General features: G+C 43.0%; 1 protein-coding gene across 6 annotated transcripts in view; it reads left to right on the forward strand.

Moving 5' to 3' along the window:
* dlgap4b (discs, large (Drosophila) homolog-associated protein 4b) overlaps positions 1-24,085 on the forward strand; it is a 74,778-nt gene that overhangs the window by 15,523 nt on the left and 35,170 nt on the right. For 5 of the 6 annotated variants that reach the window (XM_086117396.1, XM_086117397.1, XM_086117392.1 and 2 more), the window contains exons 2-3: positions 3,308-3,361; positions 21,188-21,236. The gene's annotated coding sequence lies outside the window, so the exon portion shown is untranslated. The remainder of the gene's footprint in view (positions 1-3,307; positions 3,362-21,187; positions 21,237-24,085) is intronic. The other variant, XM_086117393.1, reaches the window with a different exon arrangement.

Below are 24,085 nucleotides of genomic sequence, written 5' to 3' on the forward strand. Positions count from 1 at the left end.
TGACGGAGACATTTTGTCCTTTTCGGTCCTCTCATCCTTGCTCTCCTTTTGGAGGAGTTCCGCTCACACTGTTGCTACGACTACGGCCGTTGACACAATTAGGGATTATTAGGGGTTGTCAGCATGACGAGGGGGACGGAGGGAGATCGCAGAAGGCGCGCGTCCTCTCCGATGATAGAGTTGTTATTATTCACGACTATATTGATCAAGCGAGGGGCTAAGTGTCAAATAAATTTAAAAGGCTTCCTGTCAAAGACGATGAAAGAATGATAGTTGTTTACTACAGGAAATGCACATCATGCGGTTTGCAGGAATGTACGCGATGTTTACACACCAGACATAGACCTGGCAGGAATGACATTTCCCAGAGGAACCGAGGAATGAACCACACGACCTCGCGCTATTTGCGCCACAAAAAAAAAAATGTCCTTGCAGCTAAGCAGCTAATGACTTAAATATTATAATTCACAGGCAAGGGAAATTTCCTGTGCCAAAGAGTGCTCAAGGTTCTTTCAAACAAATTATGGAAGTGTTCCATCCACCATTTCTTTTGCCATAACATTTGACATTTGAATTCACAAGCGACTAAGTGTAAATTTAGCTTAACGGCGCACAGAAGGTTAAAGAAGTTTAGTGTGCCAGGACTAAAAGTTTGAGGACGCAAGAAGTGAAGCATGAAGTGACCCGGTCTCTTGCAGTCGCCCAAAATGATGACCAAGAAGATATTTCAATGTGATAGGGATGTGCAATCATGCCCTCCAAATACTGACAGACTTTTAGCTTACAACACGCCACGTCCAGGGTGGGTTTTCAACAGTTTTCATCCTGGAACACGCATTTTCCTATTGTCGTTCTGATTTTACGACTACAGTAACGCGCCAGACAAAGCGGTCCCAGTATTGTTATATTTATTCAACCTTTGCCAATAAGGAAAACTGTGTCGCAAAAGTCATCGCCTACATGCACTCGTACGATCACAGGTTTCGGTTACCGTCTAACAGCTGTTATAATGACTGACAAGTAAACCGTGAGTCACTTCTGGTACGCCGCTTTCGTCACCTCACTTCCCACACGGAGTGGTCGTGCGAGTGAATGATCGTCGGTCTCTCCGCATGTCGCGTGATTGATTTGCGACAAGTTGTAGTTGCTATTTGGGTTAGTTTATGAAACAGAAGTAAAAGGTCAAACGTCGATATTAATGTGATCTTAGCGGTGTTTGGGAACAATAAGGGTGAAAACAGAAGCAATCTTCCTTTGAGTTCCATTCCTTGCTGGGGTAGCCCCCCCCCCCCCTTCTGGGTTCACATTCAAGCCTTTGCAAAAAGATTGTCATTAAGTGAATTTCAGTACACATCAACTTATGCGCCCTTTGAAAGATCAATAAACTATCGACAATACTGAGCCTTGTCTTTTACGCCACAACGACAAGTATGCGAGATGAACTGAAAGTGTTTTGTGTGTGTGTATGTGTGTGTGTGTGTGTGTGTGTGTGTGTGTGTGTGTGTGTGTGTGTGTGTGTGTGTGTGTGTGTGTGTGTGTGTGTGTGTGTGTGTGTGTGTGTGCGTGTGCGTTAAGCTGTTGATTCCCAATCTTAAAATAGTCAAGGAAGACTTAAGGCCTTTTCACACAGCGGCAAGCAATCTATTTTGAATGTGCTGCTGTGGCGCGGCGCCGTGCCGCAGGTGGGTCGGCGGCCGAATTGAACATACGACAGGACTTTGTGACGACATCTCGGCGTGTCCAATAGGAGAGACGATGGCGGTGTGAGTTCAGAGTGGGAAGATATTTTGGTCAAGTTCTACGTACGATAATGCCAAGTCCCTGTGTACGTGTATTTGGTGTAACTGCGCCATCTTGTGGCTCGTACTACAGTATGAATTGTTCCTTCGATGACAGAATCATCACGCTGCGGGGAACGGATTCCGTGACGGAATATGGCTGCAACCTAAAAACTGAAAGAAGTTGTGAAAACTTTCGGGAGAACCGTGGCTGTTCACATGCGGACCCAATGAACTTACTGCGGCCATCTTTGAATGACCTCACGCTAATGAAAGATGAAAAATCCGAAATGGGGCTCTTGCCACCAACCCCCCACACCCACCCCACGCCCCCCGGCAGGTCAGGTTTCTCAAATCAAGTGAAGGTCAGATAACGGTCAGTTCGGATCGCTGATCCGCCTTACTGAGTGGCACGCAATCAGGTAGCGTCACAGTTGGAATAAAAAAAGTCTGCGGTTGGGTTTGATTGCCGTCTCAATAAACAAAACGAATCCTTTTAATCAGCGTTTCCCAGGTCAGGTGCTGCAAGGCATTTTATTGATTGTCTCAAGGGACATCGTTTCTTGGCAAAGGGCTCGCTCTCGTAAATTAATACCGGGTGAGTTCTCGTCATGGGAGACGTGGACGTGTTAAGCATTAATTCTACTCAACATCTTTCTACAAAACTATTTTTAGCAAATAGAATGTCAACTTTGGTAAATGACGGACTTCTTTTTCTTTTCCGGTTTAAGTGCTCTGTGCTGTTTTTACTCCGAATTAGGAATACAGTGATTCCCTCGCTATTTCGCGGTTCGTTTATCGCGGATTCAGTGCATCGTGGATTTTTTTCAAACATATTCATTAAAAAAATAAAATAAAAATTACACTTTTTCATATACATGGAGTACAGTACTGTATATGTTGCTCTATGTGACTCACTGTTGTTTTGCAGCTTCTCGCGGACCGTTTGCGGATTTTTGGGGACTTTAAAAAAAAAAAGAATTCACTGTATATGTTAATTGGTCACTACTTCGCTGATTTTCGTTTATCGCGGGTGGTTTTGGTCCCCATTATCCGCAATAAATGAGGGATTACTGCAGAATCAAATGATAGTCGATATATGTGGACTAAGTGTAAACGTAATTTGCCTTTGTGGCATTAACAAAGAAATTGCCTTTTTTTTTTTTTTTCGATTATGACCCACGCTGCAATATATCCACAAGTCAAGTTTCTCCCATTTACCTTCCACATTTTTCCCTGGTTCAGGAAGAAACCTGAATCTAATCAGTCTTGTGGAATTAGAATGTGCTTCAGTACAAATGGCCTATCTCAAGTCGGGAATTGATCTTTTTAAATTGGATTTCTGATTCCGATTAAGATCACATCATCTGGCGTCTTCTGTTAATGCAGTAAAATGTACAAATCTTCATTAAAATAAATAGTGTGCTTATCTGGGTTTTTGTTTTTTCTTCAACCGAAATGGAAAAAGAGATACCCTTTGCTCTCAATGTGTTTAGTTTGATGATTAAAGCTCATTGTTTGTGTTGCAGGATTTAATGCTCTCTGAGTTGGCTCTTCTCTGACCTGGGCAGCAAAGTAATAAGGTAGAGTGTGTTGATGTTCTGTCTAACATTCTTATTGTTTTGTTTTGTTTTTTTCTCCACTGTGAATGGGACCATGCAAATGAGAGAGTGGGCGGCTCAGTGTTGGAGAATAGGATCTGTGAATCGGCTAGGAGGGGGGATTAGCTCATTGGCCACAGGGACGTGGCGCATCTTGACCTTGTCTTGTGCGGATTGAAACTAGCACGGATGCTGAAGCCTCTCGGGCTCATCACCAGACAGAATCCGCGCACAAAGCTAGGGCGGGGCATAACTTGTCCTTTGTTCGGGCTAATAAATCTCTCAGGACTTTTGTTTGTAGAGGCAGAAAAAAAAAAAAGATCAGAAAGGAAATGTCAGCGTATCTGATGTGAAACATTTGGAATGCAAGACGAGCACAGCACTTGGTGGCGCATGGATGAAAGGGCACTTTTGGTTATGCAGCATAGCGTGCACAGTGTTGCCCGCAGAGAAGCGAGCACTGATGGAACACGGTCGCAGTGCTCGGCGTCACGAGGGTCCTCTGTGTTCTGTCCTGAGGAACATCAGCGGTCATCATTTCACACCAGATTAATTTCACTCTGTAAGCGCTCGTCTGCAGCCTGAGCCCATACGACCGCAACCGATAAGTCTCCATGTCTTTTAATACGATATTATTTACAGGTTGGTGAATCTGTAAAATATATATTTTTAAACGGAACAGAGCCTCACAGTGATGAAGTCCTCCGCCCAGGCTCTCCTGTGGGATGTATGCGTTTTGTCATGATACTCCGGCCTCCTTCATGCATTCCAAAAACATGCATGTCAGTGTCGTTGAAGATTCAAAATCACGGATAGGTAGCTTACGGTAGATGCTGGAGGGCGCCACAACTTGTCATCAGTGCACGCAGGACCACACACTTACCGACCAGATGTATGACAGAAATGCTATTTGAGATTTGGACCAAAAAAACCAAACAAAAAACTCCAATGCGAAGGGCTCTTCAAGGATGGCACAAAACTGCTCAACAGCAAACTAACATAAAGGGTCTTCGAAATGTCAAATAAACGCAAATCCTTTATTCTGTTGCATTTAAAAGCCAAAGAGCAAACGACAAACCATGACCCTCCGGTTTCAACGTCCTACTGTTGTCACTAATGAGCACTGATTCAGATGGTCCCTCATTACATGGCTACTCAGCTGCATTTCTCTTCCAATTTGCAAGTGAATGTGAGGCCTCGCTGAAGAAAAATTACCCAGTTTGAAGTATCATCAGGGAGTTTCTCCCCAGGGAGTTTCTCCCCAAGCGAACGTTGTTTTCGGGCTTCTTGCAGAGCTAACGATCAAGAGAGCTATTGTGGAAACTTCAGGTAAAGGCAAAATTGTTTTTATTCTGTACATTCGTGAAATATGGATTCATTAAGGTCCGTTATGTGACCTCGTAAATTCCTTGACTCACCAAGACATGAATAATAGCATCATGATCTCAAGAGTTAAGACATAAAGTAGATGAGCGATGTGCCAATTACATCTGCTCAGTGACGGTAGTCAGCCCGAATGAAGAACTTGTGAGAACCAATAATGGGTCATTTTTCACATGGCTCGTTCCTTTGCCTCGGTTTTGTTCACATGCAGTAACCCTTCTTACTGTGCGCTTGTGTGTGCGTTGCGTCCACTTTGTGTTGCTATTGCATTAACATACTTTAATCCTCGGCGAGGCTTATTGGACACAAATCCACCCCCAACCAAAAGCTTTTAAAGCTCCTGCTGTTTCATTTCTGTCGCTACCTTCGCATTTTAACTAATGCTTAATGACATCAAATTGCGCAAAATCAACACGCCATTTTCTTCAGTGTGCGTTACGTCCTTCGATGGCAGATTCTCGACACAAGTCAAGATGCTATTATCTCGCTCGTGTAACGCCAGTATTCAACCCACTCGCAAGCAAAATGAGTAAAAACTGATGTATTTGCAAAATGCCTTTGCAACGGGGGAAAAGGCCCAGTGATGAGACAACACAACCCAGAGAAGCGACTTGAAATATGGATTTACTGCGACAGAGGATTTTTCTGTACTTTATATTTGTTCTGTGGTACCTTGTTATGTTGGCGCATTTTGGCTAATGTAGTTACATAAAATGTGGCTTCTTGTTCATTGTTATATCGACAAAACACCTCAGCATTTGTGTTGCTTGTATCTTTTGCGGATTAGTATTTGTTCTGTTGTGTCTGCTGGATGTTTGTGTTACCATAGTGACCATATCAAAGCGTGGTTGTTAGCTTTGTTATGCCACGGCTAGCAAAGGTACATAAAAATACGCAGTGGATTTGCGCTCGTTGTTAGCATTTTAGCATTTTATTTACTTACTCAACTGTCAGCAGACACTGCAAATAAGAATCTGTTCTCGATTGCCTCACGTGGAGATATAATGCTTAAAAAAAATTATAAAATGCAGATCGAGGAATTCTTTGGAAGCTGAGAAGCAAATCTGTGTGAGATGTTTTCCCACGTAGGCAAATTGTGTTTAGCACAAAGACCCACTTCACACGTCTTCGCCCACGGCTGTAAGCAATGCACAATATGATCCTTTGAACAGAGCAAGGAATTGTGTCCTTTCACTTTGAGAATATGAGGGAATCTAATTATGTTCTCCCCCACTCGCTTCTCATCATTATTAGAAACATCTGATTAGCTTGGATATATTTCTCGGACAAAGATGATGGTGAATACTAAGTCCACTGCTATTACTGCAGCTTTTGGCTAACTTATAATCGAGTCTTGTAACGTGGCCGAGACAGAAATTAAAAGCGTGTGGTCACATTGCATCCAGAGAAGCACAAATTATGTTTACATTGAGATTGTTTGCAATTACAAGCTGAATATTTACAGTATGTCGCACACTGCCGCCTCAACATTTTTCACCAGCCATCCACGGGTGTGGCTGTAATTGATTCCAAGTGAGCAGACCAGGGCCAGTAATGTTCCTACCTGGTTTTCTGTGCGAGTAATTACAAAGATGAACATCTTGTGTGAAGCTCATTTTTATTCCTCCGATTATTTATTTATGAGCTGCCTCCTATTCTTCCACTGACTTTTATGGATATTCCTACAATATGACTGCTCTTCCTGTTATTTTTAGCTTTGCTGAGCTTCCGGTCCTGGAAGACGAGTTTTGTTTCACAGTGAGATTGAGCGGAGACATGGGCTCGGCATCCAGCTAACAAATGCATTTGGTGCATCATATGACTCTGACGCTTACTGTCCCCCCCCCCCCCACCCCCCGCCCCCTCATTTTCATTTAGTCTGCATTTGTTGTTACCATCACTTTGATAACACCAAAACATAATTTATAAGGAAGTGCCAAGACGACGCATCGAAGAGCCGTTCCCTTTCATCATGTCTCGGCATGACGTCTTGTTCTTGCAAATACTTCTCCCTCCAAGTTCTGCACGCTTACCTTCTCAGTGCTCTAAAATCGATGAATCTCCTCGGCTATCTTTTGTTTCTTTTTAGCAGCGGAGAGGTCTGTGCTTTTCGCGCCGGAACGTATAAAGCCATGTGGTGCTCCCCCCTTCGTCTCGAGTCTGTTGTTCAAAGCATTTTTGTCTTCCCACCTGTTGGGCAGAACGAAGAGATGGAGGCTTAGACAGATGGGGAGGGAGGGAATCACAGACAGTGGTCTTATGAATGTGACATGGAAATTCACAACAATAGGCTGCTATGTTGGATCAGATAAAAATCTTGAGAAAAAATAAAAAACATTCACCACACAAGTCCACAGACCGGAGAATCTCTGCCTGTTCTCCAGCTCAATTCAGATGAAACAAAAGTGATTTTCTGGCCCCAAAAGTGAAAGGTCCAAGATCATTGAAAGCAACAAATGAGGCCAGAAATCTTGAATGACTCAGACCTGAATTTTAACAATCGCTTAAAGCCATAACTAAACCTCCCTTTTACCCCCTGAAAAAAAACACAAAAACAAATTAAATGTTGTTTTTTTTGTCTCAACAAGATAGAGAAAATCTAGTTCATGCTTTTATTTTCAGTAGACGAGATCACTATAATGGTCTCTTTTACGGGGGGTCTCTTTTACGACAAAGTCCTTACAAACACCAGGAAACTGAGCCACATTACACCTGTCCTCAAATCACCACAGCGGCTTCCTGTGATCGATTATAGAATCTTGCCGATGGTCCATAAATCTCGAAATGGTCTTGGACAATGTAATATTGCCGGAAGCTGCCTCTCAAAAATCAGAACGGAATGGAACCTCAACTTATCATTAGCACGTGTTCCGCACTTTGTTTTATTACGCCGAAATATCCGCTGTGAACGTTCCAGTTAGTTTCTTGTGGCGTAAGACTTGGAAGTGGTCTAGACCAACACTTCAACACATGATTCAGGACAGTAATGTACCACTGCTAATGACAAGGACAGTAAAAACGATATTGTTGGATTGATATCCCTCTGTCACTGTCAATCAAAACTCAGCATTCTTGCGTATAGAGCCAGAATATTCGAGACAGCTCTTGCGTTTTACAAGCCGTTAAGGACATACATACAGTACATGGAAGCTTGCTACGTGGCTTCGCGTTATGATATTCTGGAAACAAAAATGTTGCATTGGTGGTCCTTGGATTTGTGACCTGTAAGCAATGGCATCCCCGAAGAGTTGACTCAGTGCTAGGACACAATCGCAAGTCAACTTTCATATTAACATGTTATTTGGTAACTGTACATTGAACGTTTGCGCACCTGGAAAAGACTTTGGGGAGTGCTCTCGGTACACCGTGGCAGGAAGCAACTGTTTGCACATTAACGAACCAATTTGCTCTACCGTATTCGATCGCAGCATGTTCTAACCACGCTGCCCTTTGCAAATGAACAAGAGTGGCATAAAGGTTGTTGCCAAATGATTGTCGCTCAGTTCTTCATTTTCTTTTATTGTTTAACGTGCTCTCATGGTAGGCTCGGTGATTGGGCCACCAAGGGACAGTTGTAATTATGAACCGCTTGTGTCACAAGACATGCTGATTTCTCTCTTCTGATAATATGCAAATAAAATGTGGTTCAAATGTCATCGTGTGGAATTCCAACAAGTTTAACCCTTTTTCTTTTTCTCTTTTCCAAGCAAAGTGCAGGTAGTGAGCTTTGGTCTGAATCTGTCGGCGCTTTCTGCTTACTGACTTTGACTGTAGCTAAACGAGAGAGGAGATCGTATATATCGTGCTGTTTAATGTCCGCCCATAATGTACAGCGAGTCAAGATTTAAAGATGGTGACACTTTGGAATCTGAAATGAGGTTGGGGCCATTTCTTTTTCTGCTCCCTGGTTGTGATTTATAAAGTGCGAGCGCGGTGCTTGCGATTTGCAAAAGGGCTAACGTGTTTAAATGGTAAATAAACCCAAAGGGGCAGATTAAGGCCACGTCATCTGGCCACAAGTTGAGCTTTGGCATCATCGACATGTCAGCGCGGCATGTCAAGCCATGTGCAACGCTTTATCAAAGCACTCCAATTTTGGATCTCCTTGCCTTGAGTAACTTTGTGACATAGTCTGTGGACTGACAAACCATCAGCACTAGACCACCTGAGGTCAGTGGGTCACATCCCAGTTTTACCCCCATGCTTATCCTCTATCCTCCTGCTGTTGCCATCTCATCAAGCCGACCTTGTTCCACTTCCTCCCTGTCTCCTCTTTTTGCCCAGCCCCACATACATGTGTCATCTATCAGTGATTGTCTTTTTGTTCTCTATCGCTTCCTGTTCCATCCCTGCCGTATAGTGCAATCGCCGTTGAGGAGCCATCGTCATGGTGCACTTTAGCTTTTCCGGATCTGGAAAATGGCTGACCGTGTCTGGCTCAGGATTTTCAACCACCTGTCGTCTGCTCCATATCTGTGAGTTTAGTGGTTAGAAAGAGTGATGACGTGCTGAACGACAATGATGGGGTGGCAGCGTTTTGTTGCCCGCCCGTGATTGCGCCAAGTGCAGCCATGTATTCCAGTGGCCTGTAGCGAGGGAATGGAGAAGCACATCTGGTGTTTGGATGTTTGTGTGTCCGCCTGACGTGATTGTGTGTCAGTAGAGTATCCCATCTGGCCTTGCAAATAAGGAATAAAAAATTAAATTAGCCAGACCTGCAGGCACAGTTCCGAAACATGGATCTGTTTCTTGTCTTGTGTTTAGTTGCAGTCGACACGGGATGCCAACTGGAATCCTGAATCTAGAACATAGATGTGAGAAACGTCGTTTTTTTAAATTCTGGATTCAGGTTTAGGTTCTTCAAATATCCCTTTCAAGGACAGCGGTCACTACAGTGGACAGCTTATCATGATATCATGATATCAGGTTACAAGGTGCATGAAAGGTTTAAAGGCTACGGTGGCATCGCTTTTCTTGTGCCAGTTAAAACCGAATAGGAAAATGGTAACTGGCATGTTCAACCCCCCCGCCCCCCCCCCAAAAAAACCCACTCAATTTATAAATCTTCCATGTGTTATAAAGTGAATCAGAAAGGCTCAACTCTTATATAAACTTCTTGCTGAACCTTGAGGTAATGTTTTTTGGCAGGGTTTTTCAAACCAGAGACTGCCTCGTGTTTTCTGTATGCATGGAGCTCCACTCACAAATAGTGCCAACTGCATTAGTGTGACTGTTACTTTGTGTGCTTCTCAGGTAGTGTGTTTGTATATGTGGGGGTGGAGGTGGAGAGCCGGAATAACAGTAGGATGCCGGAAACTGTCTCATCCTAGCACCCACGCTGACAGGGTTCATGTACATCATTAGTGGGTGCCATTGAACCAAGTCCAAAGATTACAAGTACAGTAGTTCAAAACATTCCCCAATGAATTACTTTGTCAGCACACTGATATTCTGAAGTTAAAGCATCTGAAAAAAAACAACATCCAACGCTCATTCCAAAGGCCTCACTTTCTTTATAAAGTTTGACATAGAAGTTCCACCATCATGCATGTTTGTGATGTTGGTCGACCTTCGTTTTGGTTGACTTTCAAAACAAATTTCTCATACAGAAATTCCAAGTCACCGTCATAGACCTTTTTTCATTGTCCCCACAATGTACGTTATGAACATTTGTAAAGTGTGTACCCCTGCAGCTCACTTTTTGTTTCCAATAAACTGTTTAAGTGCATGTTAAAAAAAATGACAAACAAAAAAATGTTTACTGATCCTAATACTGACTCCAGCTTAGAGTCCTATCAAACAAATGAACAAAACAGGATTATTCTTGCTCCAGCTAAAACTGAGAACTTTTGGTTCGCTGGAGTTTCAGGGTACATGTCAAATGCTTGCATCTAAGAAAGTAACAAAGTTCTGATGCTATTCTGTTGTTGCGAGGCCTTAGCCTCTGCCTTGGACCTACATTTGGTTCCCGTGCATGACAACGTTGGTCGTTAAAAAAACTCAAGCTGACAGGTCCATTGTACGCAGTGTACTCTGACAAATATGGACCCTTGGAGTGATTTTTTTCTTTTCTACCATCGTAATCCACTGCCCTGGAAATTTTTGTTTTGACCAAACCGCTTTTTGAGTGGTATATATTTTTGATCCCCTTTCAGAGCAAATCCATCCACCAAAAGAGATAAATGCAGTCGGTTCATGGAGAGACAAATGCACGTTACTTTAATGGACAAACGCAGCAGAGTTCTTTTCGAAATTGTAACTCACACGGCACATGTAAATTGTTGACGACAGAAAATCAAAGCGAATAGATTGAGAGCCACATTTTGCATTCTAGTATTTTGTTTACCCCGTGCAATGCTGCACACAAGTTGAGTAGGTGTCAATAATCCGTGTTGCCTGTCAGACTCCGGAAGACCCCAGTCAATGATTTGTACTTGTTTATTAAGCCACTTTTCACATTCTCTATGTTGTCAGTCTCTGAATTTGGGAGCCAAAACCCCCATGAGGTGCATTAATCAGTCTGTTGTCACTCTCGATTCTGAAAATGGGTCCTATGTATAACTGGCACCCGATAAAGCTCAAGTAATAACTCAAAGCCTGGTTGTAAGTCTATTTCAATTGCACAAGTTGCAAAATGTGCAGCAACGCTTCAATTGAGTTTCTTCGTAAATCTCCCGCTGTACCGACAAGCACAATTACCATATAGTTAAGTTGAAATATTCATAAATGAAGCACCATGTTTGCCTTTTATGCAGTTCTGTGTGTGTGTGTGTGTGTGTGTGTGTGTGTGTGTGTGTGTGTGTGTGTGTGTGTGTGTGTGTGTGTGTATATATATAGCATGTTAGCTGCACACACCACATTGACTCATGAAAGCAAAGATTATGTGAAACACAGAATTTTTAATCATAGGATTATATAATATTGCCCCTCAGCGACACCCCTCGGTAAAACAAAATATGCACAAAATGACTCCACGCTAGTTCCAAAATACTAGTTCCAAAATACAGCATCATAGCGAGACCTGACCAAGTGATTGTTCGGTCCTGTCAGGACACCAGGACCTTCCCCTCTCAGTAAAGCCACCGCGGCGAAGGACGTAAGCCTCTCAATTGGCTTGGGATTGGTTTGAGTAAGACATGCTCGTGTAATAATGTTAAAATGTTTAAGCCCCTGGGCGTCTTTAAAGAGCTTTCCGCTGCCACGCAGGGGTGAAAGCGTGGGGGTAGAAACCACATTGCAGAGAGTAGTTGTTGTTTTTTTTTCGACTTTTGTGGCACAACAATGCAAACAGCAGAGGAGACCTCTCATTCGGGGTCAAGACTTAGCAATACCGGCGAGTGCTGAGTTGTTGTAAGGGGAGGAAATGTGAGAGGCGGATTGTGTCGTTTACACATGACGAGGCTTTCCTTCCGTGGAGCCAGTTTTCAAAGACCCCCCCGCTGCCTCTGTGATTTACTTTAAAGGGGACTAATAGAGTGCGCGGAGTTATGGCTGACATACTCACTTGTGATTAGCAATTTCAATGTGACGCGTTAAGTCGCGGTGGGTGGCAAAAGAAAGCGCTCCCGTTGAGCTCGTGGCTGTCAAGATGCCTGTTTAGCGGAGGAGTACGTATCAAGCTTGCACAAAGCCCGGACCAGAACAATGCAGCATAGTGAGCTGGCACCGAGCTCACCTGGGATTGGCTTCTCCGGAAATGGCCCGCTTGCGTGTGCAAATAGACGGATGCTCGTGGTAATTGCATGTTGCTCACCTGCATGTGAATCACCATCATCAGCTCGCCGCGAGTGCACGTTGTTGCTTATTAATCAGCCAGTGAGGTCAAAGGTTTGTTTGCCTTCCAATCAATGAATTCATCCATAACTTTACAATCACACCCAGCTTTCCCCCTCTGCAGGTGATGCTGGGTTTGCTGCGACAGGCTGTCACGTCTTTTTTTTTTTTTTTCACATTTTGTCCAGTTTGCTCAGCCTGACTCAGGATGTGAAGTGGAAAATTAAAGGAGAGCCCAGGGCAACAACAGCCCTATTTATTTAAATTGCAGTCCCAGAGTCAAAAATATGTATGCATAAGAAAAACGACTGAAGTTGCCTCAAGTTAGAAAATACTAATTCATCTTTTTAATCCTGTACTTTTCCTCACATTAATTCCATTTATGGCTCCAGAACTGCATTTCTTATGATCATATTTTCGAAGATCAATCATTTTGCCATTCGACGCAACCTGCCCACCTTTACACACTGTTGGCAAAAGCAAGTCCTCCAATTTTCAGTGCTCGGACAGCAGATACTGTACACCATGAGAATGTAACGCATTTCACATTACGTTCTAAAATCACACTCACAGACTTTCATTGTAAGGTTGAACATTTGAAGTTTAAATAAATGATGTTTAAATCGAGCTGAAATAAGAACACTCGCCCTCCATTATTGTCGACAATACCATTTTAGAAAAATGGGATTAAATTCTTAAGATATGTTTATTGGCAATGGAAATACGATACCATCAAGTTTGTCCTAATGTAATGTAACTTGCTCCCTCACGTAACATCTCAAAAGACGACATTCTAGTAGCCTTGAGCAGGACACTTGTACTTGTTCATGTTGGCTCGGACAGTGCACTGCAGCCTCTGTTATTATTATTGACGGCGACAGGGCTTCAAAAAATGCAATACGCAATGGCTTTCCTCCATTTTTAAGGTTCGCAGTTTTTTCAGAAAACGTTTGTCAAATAGATGCCGCGGCGGTGCTTAAAGCGAAGAATTGTGTGCCCCCCTTTATCTAAGAAGCCATTTCTCAGTTGGATGCAAGTGCACGCAGCCGACAAATATAAACAAACAAATGGTGAGAGTGTAACTTTTCCAGCATGAGCTGATAGGTGTTTGTGTATTCTCGGAGAAACACTTGGCACGGTTGGACACGCACACACACATTGTTGTTGCCACTCTGCTGTCACAGATGTTTGTGCCGGTGGTTGAAAACGCTCCAGATGTCTGTTTCATGCAGTTCTTTAAAGGCGAGTACTAACACTGCGAGCTAACTGCAGGGCACCCGTGCAGAATTTATAGACTCCCTCTGAGGGGGGAAAACATATTGAGCTCGCTTTGTGCTGAGCCTAGATTCCTCTCCTTGCCCTTCGATCCCAATTTACTCCTCTATAGTGTTCAACTGACGCCGTGTATTATGTCGACATTATCTCTGAGAAAATGGGGAGATAGACATAATTGGATTGCCGTGTTTATTGAATTACTGTATAATACTTACACCAGGCGCCCGTTTGCTGGTCAAGTGAGCATGAAAACGCACTCCTGACAAGACTTTTCTCAGGGGAGTTGTAGCTGTGATGACCTTGAAGCGATTATGATAATTGCATGTCAGTATGGTAGATGTCAGATTTAAGTGATAAATATAGTGGGGGGGTTCTTCAAAATTGTCCTTGATGTGGCACCGTATGACCTCTTTGTCAAGACCTTTTTTTTCTTCTTTTCGACGAAACAAAATTCACAAAAGACAACTTTTCTTTTGCTGTGGGGCAATTCCATTGTGCCCCAATCAGCAAAAAAAATGCATTCAAATAAATTGTCTGTCCATTTGTTTGTTTCCTGGTTCGTGGACAATGAGCTGTTTAGAAGAGCCTTATTTATCTGGATTTCATTGTGAGAACAGAAAGCAAAATCTTCTAACAAATGGGGAAGGAAAAAAAAAAAAGACAGATCATCATATTTGGTGTTGTAATTAGCTTCGGGAAAATGACATAACACTTTGAGATAAGCGGCGTGTCACCATTTCTCCAATCTTGACAACATAAAACCAATTCCTCAAGAAAGAAAAGTGAAATAGTCCGGTAAAAATGTAGAACGAAATATAATTACTATAAAAAACTATTTTGTGCAAAGCCACAGTTAGCTTACTTCCTGGTTCGTGTATGTTTGCGATGTTTATGATGGCCATTTACAATTGCAGTGTGAAAAGAGGAAAAAACAATTCGTCTGTGTTTGTCCACTCATTTGTCGGTGAGAAGGCTCCGTCTTAAGATGGTCCAAGATTCCTGCTAGCAAGTTCTTTTCGAGCAAGATAAGGTTGAGATGCATAAAACATGACAATCTTTGAACAGTTCTGTGCTGGCCAGATTTGGTTACGACTGCTGCAACCGTCTCATCTGAGAGCATCCCATGGGTTTTTACAGTAGGCCGCCGTGTTCTTGTTCCACTTTCCTTCTTGTCTGTTAAATGTGACAAGCTGGCCTTCTTTCCAAGTAGCTCTCTGACGGAGCTACGAGCCGCGGCGCTGAGACACTTTGGTATGTGGCCATCCGTCTTCTTTAGTTTGATTAAAAAATCCAATTCCCTCGTCTCGTGCAAGCATCTCCGGTAACATCCATCCATCTTTTGCTACCCGTTCGCTGGGGCCGTCTGGTCAGGTGCTGCCAGCGCGTCATTTGTTACCTTCAGTTTGATCTCCTCAGCCCGCTTTCATTTTGAACGGGCCGGCACAGGCTGCCGTTGTGTTCAAGGCTAACGAAATCACAGTGGCAGGGAGGGAATGAAGTTCGACCTTTTGCCGCCAGCGACTGATCTAACTTGATCAACACAATGTTAAATTGAGAATTACTGCCATAGCCAGATTGTTGACGGTACCGTCGGCCATATTCCGGACAGTGGTAATCGCATCATTGTAAATGTTGTGGCTCTCAATGGGCCATTATTGAATGTGACTTCCTCAGCTTTGTCCATATAACCGTTTCTGCCACTGGAGGCCTGCAAAAAGTCTCCTGAGAGTCATCCTGCTAGCGTAATTGCTACTATCAGTTTGCACAAGTGAAAACATTTGATATTTTAAGTCCTTTTTTTCATAATGGTTTTGACAGAAAAAACTATTTCAAGTTCAGTACATGCTTAGTCGGGGGTTCCAAGCGAGTCAGATTCATCATTGGTTAAACAGATTTGTCAGTTCTCCTCATAATTTCAACAGCACTTTATTGATTGGCTTTTATATGTATTTAAAAATGATTTTATGTTGATTGTGTCACTTTTGACTTTGTCGTTTCCTTTCATTGCACACCGATTCTTCAGCCACTTTCTACTCTGCTGAGGAGAAGCATATCAGCTCGGCTGCTCTTGTAGCATACTAAAATGTGAACGATGTTAATAGTCAAATGGTCTGCAAGAAGACTGTGCCTGAAGTCACTATGTGTTATGCATGCACAGAATAAACTCCCCACTCAGGCAATAGATAAACAGCTAGGAATGGCACACACACACACACACACACTTGTATGCATCATTCCAACACGTGTCCACAAGACATGACAGCGTCAAACATGGCCGAGCCCGGTAGAGCTGGTACAGTGAAGTGGACAAGCACAAGCAGTAATATATATATATATATAAAGGGGAAGTCAACCCCCAAAATGTCTTTACGATAATGTAGTCTATGCACCTCCGCTGGTCTAAACATGGCATTCTGATCAATACTGCGTTTGTGGAAAACGAGTTAAGGGTCATCCCAGAACGAGCAAATCATTCCGACATCAACTCATCTTGTTGGGCTCGGCGGGCAGCTGTAACCTATTGTTGCTCAGCTCATCGCTGACAGCGTTACGTAAGAAGACAATGCTGGCCCAAAGCCACATAGCATCCACACCGACATGTGGGCAGTTTATAATTTAGGCAACCATTAACTATATTCTGCAACATAAAGGAACAATCAACTTCGTTCCCAGTCGTTAATATGAATCTATCATTAAGGCGAGCAGCGATCAGGCAGAAAAGCGGCAGCATCTACGGTGTGTTCTCAAACATAGTTTGCAATTATCTGCCAAGTATTTTTCTTCCTTTTGAATCAATGTGGCCCATGATATTTTATATCATGAGATAGCGTTTAATTATGTCTGTCATAAACTCTGGACAATCTGCAGAGGCTACACTAGAAAATGAAAATCTATTAGGAAGAGGAATATTACAGCTCGGCCGGATTTTGCCAAAAAAGTACAGACGACCCTCAAAGGTGTATTGACTGAAGAGACAAATATTAATTTTGCACTGAAGTAATGAGAAAGCCAACGCTTGGAGAAAGAAAGGATGGGCTCATGGTCCTAAACACAAGGTCCTGTGTGGAGCTCACTGGGTATAATCGTGGCTTGGCGTCTTTGGGAATGGGCTCATTAATCTTCACTGATGTAACATGTGAAGGCAGCACGAAATTACACACATTACGTAGGAGGTTAAATGATTTTGAAAATGTGGAAAGAGAAAAAAAAGATGAAAATGTATCGATAGGTCATCATCACAAATAATACAGGTGCTAATATAGTCCACCGACATACAAGTTTTCAAAGTCCCAAGTGAAAATACAGCAGGCCTCACTTGCACACATTCACATGCAGTAGATTTAGATTAGCCTCTCAACCAAAATGGAGCTATAGGGGAGCTTTATCACCATTATTTTCCTCTCACAACCTTCGGCCCCGTCGTGTGGCATAATCCTTTTAGCAGTTCATTCACACAGGCACCACACACCAATTTGAAAGCAGTCTAAAAAAAAATGTCACATGGTAATTGAGTTGATCACTTCGTCCAGAGAGACCCCTCATTATTGTTTTCCACTTGCATGTGGAGTTTATTCACATTTCCATATCCCCCTAAGAGTGATACCCGTGAATGACAGGTGCCGTCTGCCTGCTCCCCTGCTCGGTGCGTCGATGACTGAGCTTTATGGGTAGCCGTCCATGCATGAACACCATGCTTAGTGTGTGTGTGTGTGTGTGTGTGTGTGTGTGTGTGTGTGTGTGTGTGTGTGTGTGTGTGTGTGTGTGTGTGTGTGTGTGTGTGTGTGCGTACTTGTCTCTCTGGAGCCAGGGTCCTGCAGAGCAAGCGTGCTGTGTTCACTGTCAGCCTATATTTTAGCAGCCTATTTACACCGTCTGCCGCTTGGCTGTCCACATCTGAGAAATTCTCTTGAGCTGCTGAAGGCGGCATGATGCACGCAAGCTGTCTGAATAGTTAGTGATTGATTTTAAAATGCGATGTATTAAGATTCAAACACAAACAGGGGGAAATCATTGAAAGTGTCAGCGCATTCTTTAAATAAGGCACCTGATGTATTTATTGATTCAACTAAGTGCTGGAAAGTGTTTGTGACAAAGGACCGACGTGGCAAGACTAATGCATCCCCGATTATTTCTTGAATTGATTTAAATAATAAATGGATTCCAAGAAACAAACACAAATCTCCTGCGGCAATGACCTCTTTCCTCCAGAGGCAATAAAACGGAAAAGCAGCTTCATCGATTAGCTCAGTTAGCTGGAGGCTTGGGGAATATGTAAGCGATAAATATATATACTGTATATATACAGTAGATATATATTTCTTTTTCAATTTCATTTTCTGTGTCCCTGGTAGGACTCCATGGTAAAGCTTGAATTGTGTATTGAAGATTTAGTGACTGGTGGCATGTATTTGGGTCCCATCTATTTATGCCCGAGCTGCTTGTTATCCAGCCACCGACTGATTAGCTGCCGTATATGCTTGTGCCGTGTCACCGTTGAGCCGACATATTTTAACTTGGTCGTTGAGATACCATAGAACACAGCAAAACTGGATTTTGCCGCTGATAAGATGTGCGAAAGTAGCCGTAGTGTCATGTTTCACTAACACGCCACTTCCTGGTTCGTGAAGGATGACATACAAACAGTACCTACATACACACACACACACACACACACACACACATTCAATTTTTGCAGGCAAGTGACAATTAATTAATCCAATGACTGCAGTTTTCACCAAGCGAGTGAGTCATGAGACGTGAACCTAACACTTTGAGAGTTTTTGGAATGAGCATGCAATTCCTTCGGAAAACGTCACGCTGCCTCGTTTTGGGAGATTCACACTCGAGTCGTCTCCCATCTGCTCGTTGAACACCACAAACTGCTTGAAAGGAAACATTATCATCTTCATCTTGATGAGCTTTTAAGCTTTTTTTTTTGTCAGCTTTTACATTTTCAGTTTGCTAAAACATTGAGGGAGCATTTCATAATAACACCTCGACATTGTAACCTCATGGTCTCGGAGTAATTGGATTCCATAATTAAATGCTGACCGCAAGAGATTTTTTTTTTTAATCTTTTTTTTTTTTTTGGGACTACACCATTTTAGAGGTTATGTGTTTTTATGTGTTATTTATTTATTTGTGATTTAGGATAATGTCGGAAGGAGGGTGGATGCAGGATTGAACATTGTTGGGACAAGTTTTGAAAAATACATCTCAGATCCTCAGATAGACTTTCCTGCAATGTTGTCTGAAAGTAAAAAACTCTCATCCTAGCCAGTGAAAGGAGCTTATGGTCCAATCAGCAGATCCTTCCAGTCTGATGCCTCCGTCTCACTTCTAATTTATTTCACTGTGGCCCAAGCAACCTGTGAAGTGCAGCCTGACATTAGTCCTTCAAATCAGAAGTGTGCAATGAAGCGAGGAGTTGTTCCTTCAAGCCAACTCCAGCTTTCATGTTTCTTCATCTCTATCATATGAGTAAGTTTAGCAATGCTACAGTTACAGTTCAAAGGGCAAGCCGTCGTCATGTTTTTTACTGGAAGTGCCAAAATATATATATTTCAATAAACCATCAAGTAACCAATATTTGGTTACCGGTATGTTTTTTTTTTCTGTACGTAAATCGTAAAGCTGTTTTGAGTATGACCTTTAGCACTGTTAACACAGCTCAGAGGTGTAGATACTGTATGGGTTTGTTTCTTGACATTTTCTTTTTAAAGGTCACAGCACTCTCAAAAATCAAAGTGAAACACAGTGAGGGGAAAGATGTTTGTACAATGTCTACAATTGGCCGTGGCGTGGCCAACAGAGGCCACTCTCATGTTGCGAAATAATAGCCAGAGGCAGTCAATCAAACAGATTGGTCCGTTTTGTTTTTTGGTGTTTTTTTTGTTAGTTTTTAAGTGCTGGTTGCTTCACAAAAGAAATGTGTCACGTGCGCTTATGCAGTCCCAATTTGTCCTTTTCACAGCCATCCACTTTTATATGCTCAGCAAGAGCACCCAAGGTAAAGTCGAAAGTTTGGAAGGTTTAAAAGTGAAATGGTATTGGCAGGTATGTGAATTTGACAAGCCACTCCCAAAAAATCAATTTTTCGCAAAGTATCATATCTTTTCGAGTCCGCCAATATTGATCGGTTTTCTCCAGCGCTTGTCCGCATTATGATTACTCGTCCAGCATGCTGCCAAGTTCAGCACCATGTCATTGTTTACAAATACATCATTTGGTGGGATTGGTGTTGTCGTTCTTTGTTCGACAATAGGTGCTGACGTTACATTCAGAGGTCACTCCGATTTCAATCGGAATGTATTGGCCATCCGTGTGTTGTTTGTCAACCCCCAAAACAAAGTTTTAAAAATATTTTCAATTAAACGAAATGATTTTTGGGAAATACACTGTTAAGACCAAATGTTTAAAATGATATTGCCGGTAATTTGTATCAAAGACAAAGTACAACATTGTCCTATTGTACTTTATACCAAGGATATACTGCACAGTAGCCGCCACATTGATGCGTTTTGTTTCACTGTATTAGGATCACTGTATTAAAAATTGGTTCCCGTGCGCCATTAGCATGACACGCGTCTGTTGTTTATACACTGTGCACATCTATTGAAGATATTGTTAGCATCATAAAGTGGAGTCGGCGTTCATGCACATGCAGCAAGAAGCAGCAGTATTTGAATTGACAACATCGAGGTTCGATCGTTCTGCACGTTTTGCAACGAATGGTGGAAAATAAGAGCGCTTTTATGATGTTCCAAGTGGTATGCTGCTAGATCACCAAGCTAATGGTACTTTTTATTGAGTAGGTAAAATAAAAATAAATTGATTGCGTTTGCTTGGGATGCAATGTACACACATATACAATATGTAGCAGAGGAAGAAATAGTTCCATACTCCGATGCATTTTTAAGTGCACACAAATACATATGTCCAATGCATATGCCCAAATTTGTGTGTTAACCCGTCTGCGTGCACGGCGGTGTTATCATACAGGACACGCGGTGAGAGTGTTTGCGGAGGTGCGGTGGGGCCGGGCGAGGTGACGGGAGTCCACATTCAACATTGTCATAACGTCTGAAACGCTGCGGGTGCTATAAAAGCCAGCGGAATATGAATGAGTGGGAGCCCGCCGCGATTGAAATGTGCTATTGAGACGAGAGGAGGAAAGTAGGTCAAAGAAGTGTAAAAGTAGACTTTTCCTCGCCTGAACCTGAACGCCACTTGGCCTCGAGCACTCGAGCCCACCATCTGATGATTTGAACGCGGTTGGTAATATGCGTGAAAATGCTTTTTCCTCAGATGAGTGCCGTGGCAAGTAAACCGTGACAATGTGATCTAGGTTGACGGCGTCCTGTTTCCTTTTTTCAGGAACCCCGCACGCGTTCACATCGAGGCTTCACAGAAATGAGCTGCCAATGTAAGTCTTTCACTTGACCTTATCCGCTCACGTTGTCGTTGTTGGTTTAATGAAGCTCAAACATGAGGGAACGACGCTGGTACATCTTCACCTTCAACCGGGTGCCTATATTTCAGCAGCTAATTGCGATTCCCGGCAAACACACTGACAGGGACTTCAAAGAAGACTCGCTGGAGGAAGAGAACGTCAAATTCCCTTTTCAAATACAAAAATCCTTGTCAGTTTCCTGTTTTAGAATATTTCATCCCGAGCGCAAGGAAGGCTTGAGGCGATGTCGATACAAACAAAGATGTGAGACTCTCCAGTAAGTTTTGCAGAGGCTTCCGTTTCTTAACTCTCAAACGTTAGGTTTGGATGCCAGTTGTCAATCTTGATGTAGCACGATGAAATATGAAACTATAGATTGAGATCACTTTCGGATGACCGTTTGCTGGGACCCCCCCCACCACCTAAAACATTTTTTTTACTGTACTGTTTGTATATGAGCCTCATTTAGTCACATGATGTCCTCCGTAGTTTTCTTTTGTCTGTTATTTCGATTTTCATCGTGAATTATACATCAGAGCATGACACTGATATCAGAGTCATCCAATCGAACGCCTTGAGCTCATTCACAAGGTCTTGCTGTGCGCTGTGAGGCTTTTCCGTGACTTTTCTTCTGATCGTTCCCATTGCACTATGGAAAAGCCAGCCGTCAATAATTGCAACTCTTTCAGGAAGGCTTCTGCACCATGTTGCGAGTCTTAAAGCGGAATCAATGGCACCACTCGACTTACACTTTTGGGATTATGCTTCGTGAAATATCCTCAGCGTAGACAAATAAATCCTTTCATGTCAGGCCACGGTCATTCATTCTTTCGTGCTCAAACTTCCTGAGCCACATGAGATTCTGTCCTTGTCGTGTCTTTAGGGGGGAAGAAAGTCAATTTGCATGAAAATACACTTATTAACAGTCTCACACGCGTACACCGAAGCCCCTCTCGTGTGCATATAGATTTGTAGCTCCCTGTCGAAACGAGGCTCCTGCTGGCTGTGTAGCTGTGTTGAGGTGATAACATAATGCTCCAATCACAGAGATCCAGCGCATCCCTCCAGTGAGGCCTCCGAGGCGACTCTCCCGGGATGGTGGATGAGAGTGGAAGTGGAGTCGCACTCCCAATAGGCCCTGCTGGAGGTGCTTGAAATGGATCTGGAGGTTCCATTGGACACTGGCTTTTTGTCTCCGCGCGGTGTAATTAATCGGATGATCAATGAATCGCACGACGTTCAACGTGGAGAATTCAGACTTGGCAATTTAAATGTGACAGGCATCATTTGCCAGGGGCGGGTGATGAGATCAGGGGAAGGCACAAAGTGTAGCAACTCTGCGATCAAAATGGAGCTACCTCTGCATGAGACTGCAGTGAGGTTATGTCTGCACAAAAGAGATTGGGGTTGACATTTGGGGTATTTCATTGCATTATTTTAGTGTAACTACTTGCACCCTGGTACTTCTGCCTTCTGCCACTGAACCCCATAAAGGGTTTTGTTGCCTCAGAAATCGATGCCACATTTGTACTATAAACATACTTTCAATAAATCTACGACTAAAAACAACCCCCGTACCTTTTCGAAAAAATTGCAGATGGATGTATTGTGTGTTAAGACTGGGGATGACTTTGGGGGATAAGCCTTTGTGAGCTGAAGGTTTACGGATCCCATCTCCTAAACGTCACATTAAATGTATCCGTGTGCCATCTTGGCCCGTCCTGCTGACTTTATGGCCGTTGTCATGGCAACAGCTCCCATCCGGTGCATCCGACAGGTTGGCGGGTTGACAGACGGCCATTACAGTATTATTGTGACGTCAGGTCATGTGCGGATTGAAAGGCATGAATATGGAATTTGACCCACTTGGTGCCCTCTATTTCCCGCCACATGGTCGCCCCTCATGCAGCGGGAAATCTCGTTGCGTCACTGCTTCCTCTGTCGGGGTGAAGCCTAGAAGATCTTTTGGACCGAACTGTGGCTTTGGCGTGTCATTCCAAGGGCATTTTGAAGTGGATTAGATTTCAGGATTATGCTGGTGGGCTCGGTCCAAGCAGACTGCGGATGCCTGCTCATGCATATACAAAGCAGCGCAACTTGAGCCCCGGCTTTCGAAAAAGAATCAAACGCTGCTTCGATCTTAGAACGCTTTAAGCAGTCTTGACAAAAAAAATAATAAAAAACTAGAGGAGCCCCACTGTGATGTTCACGCTCAAGGTCAAACTGAGGCGTAGAAACAAGTTAGATCCCTATTAAAGGCAATAATGTCTTCAATATTGTTTGCATATAACCTGAAAGAGATCGGATTTACTCAAGGCAATGCCACGTTTAAAAATCAAAGCGCAAGAGTGGTTGGTTAAGTGCCCTCAGAATGATGGCTCTTTGAGCGCTTTCACTTGCAAGCGGCGGGAGTGTGCGTGAGAGAGAAGTCTCCAAGTGTCTTCGGTGGCGCATTCGAGCATTGTAATATACGTGCATTCGTAAAAACATGCTGGGGGCTGTTTGCGCGCATACTGAATGTCTTTCTGACGTTTGAATTAATGCCTCCGATTTTGCACCAGATAAAATGGAAAATGACGATTCAGTCCTTAGAGTATTGTCTCATTCCTGACAAAAGACCCCAAGAGAGCCATTCATCATATTTTAATGAGTACAGGCTAAAGTATACAGTACATAGACATACAATGTAATGTATCTTCACTGTTTGTGGATTTCAAGTTCAGAAAAACTGTCAGTACTTTCTGATCATCCGGGCTGGGAATCATGCGGATTTTTCCACTGTATGTGACAGAAAGCACTTTTAGAATGCTCAATTGCACAGC

Source organism: Hippocampus guttulatus, chromosome 8 (genome assembly GCF_054856545.1).
Source record: "Hippocampus guttulatus isolate MCC_2025c chromosome 8, RoL_Hgut_1.0, whole genome shotgun sequence".
Lineage (NCBI taxonomy): Eukaryota > Metazoa > Chordata > Actinopteri > Syngnathiformes > Syngnathidae > Hippocampus > Hippocampus guttulatus.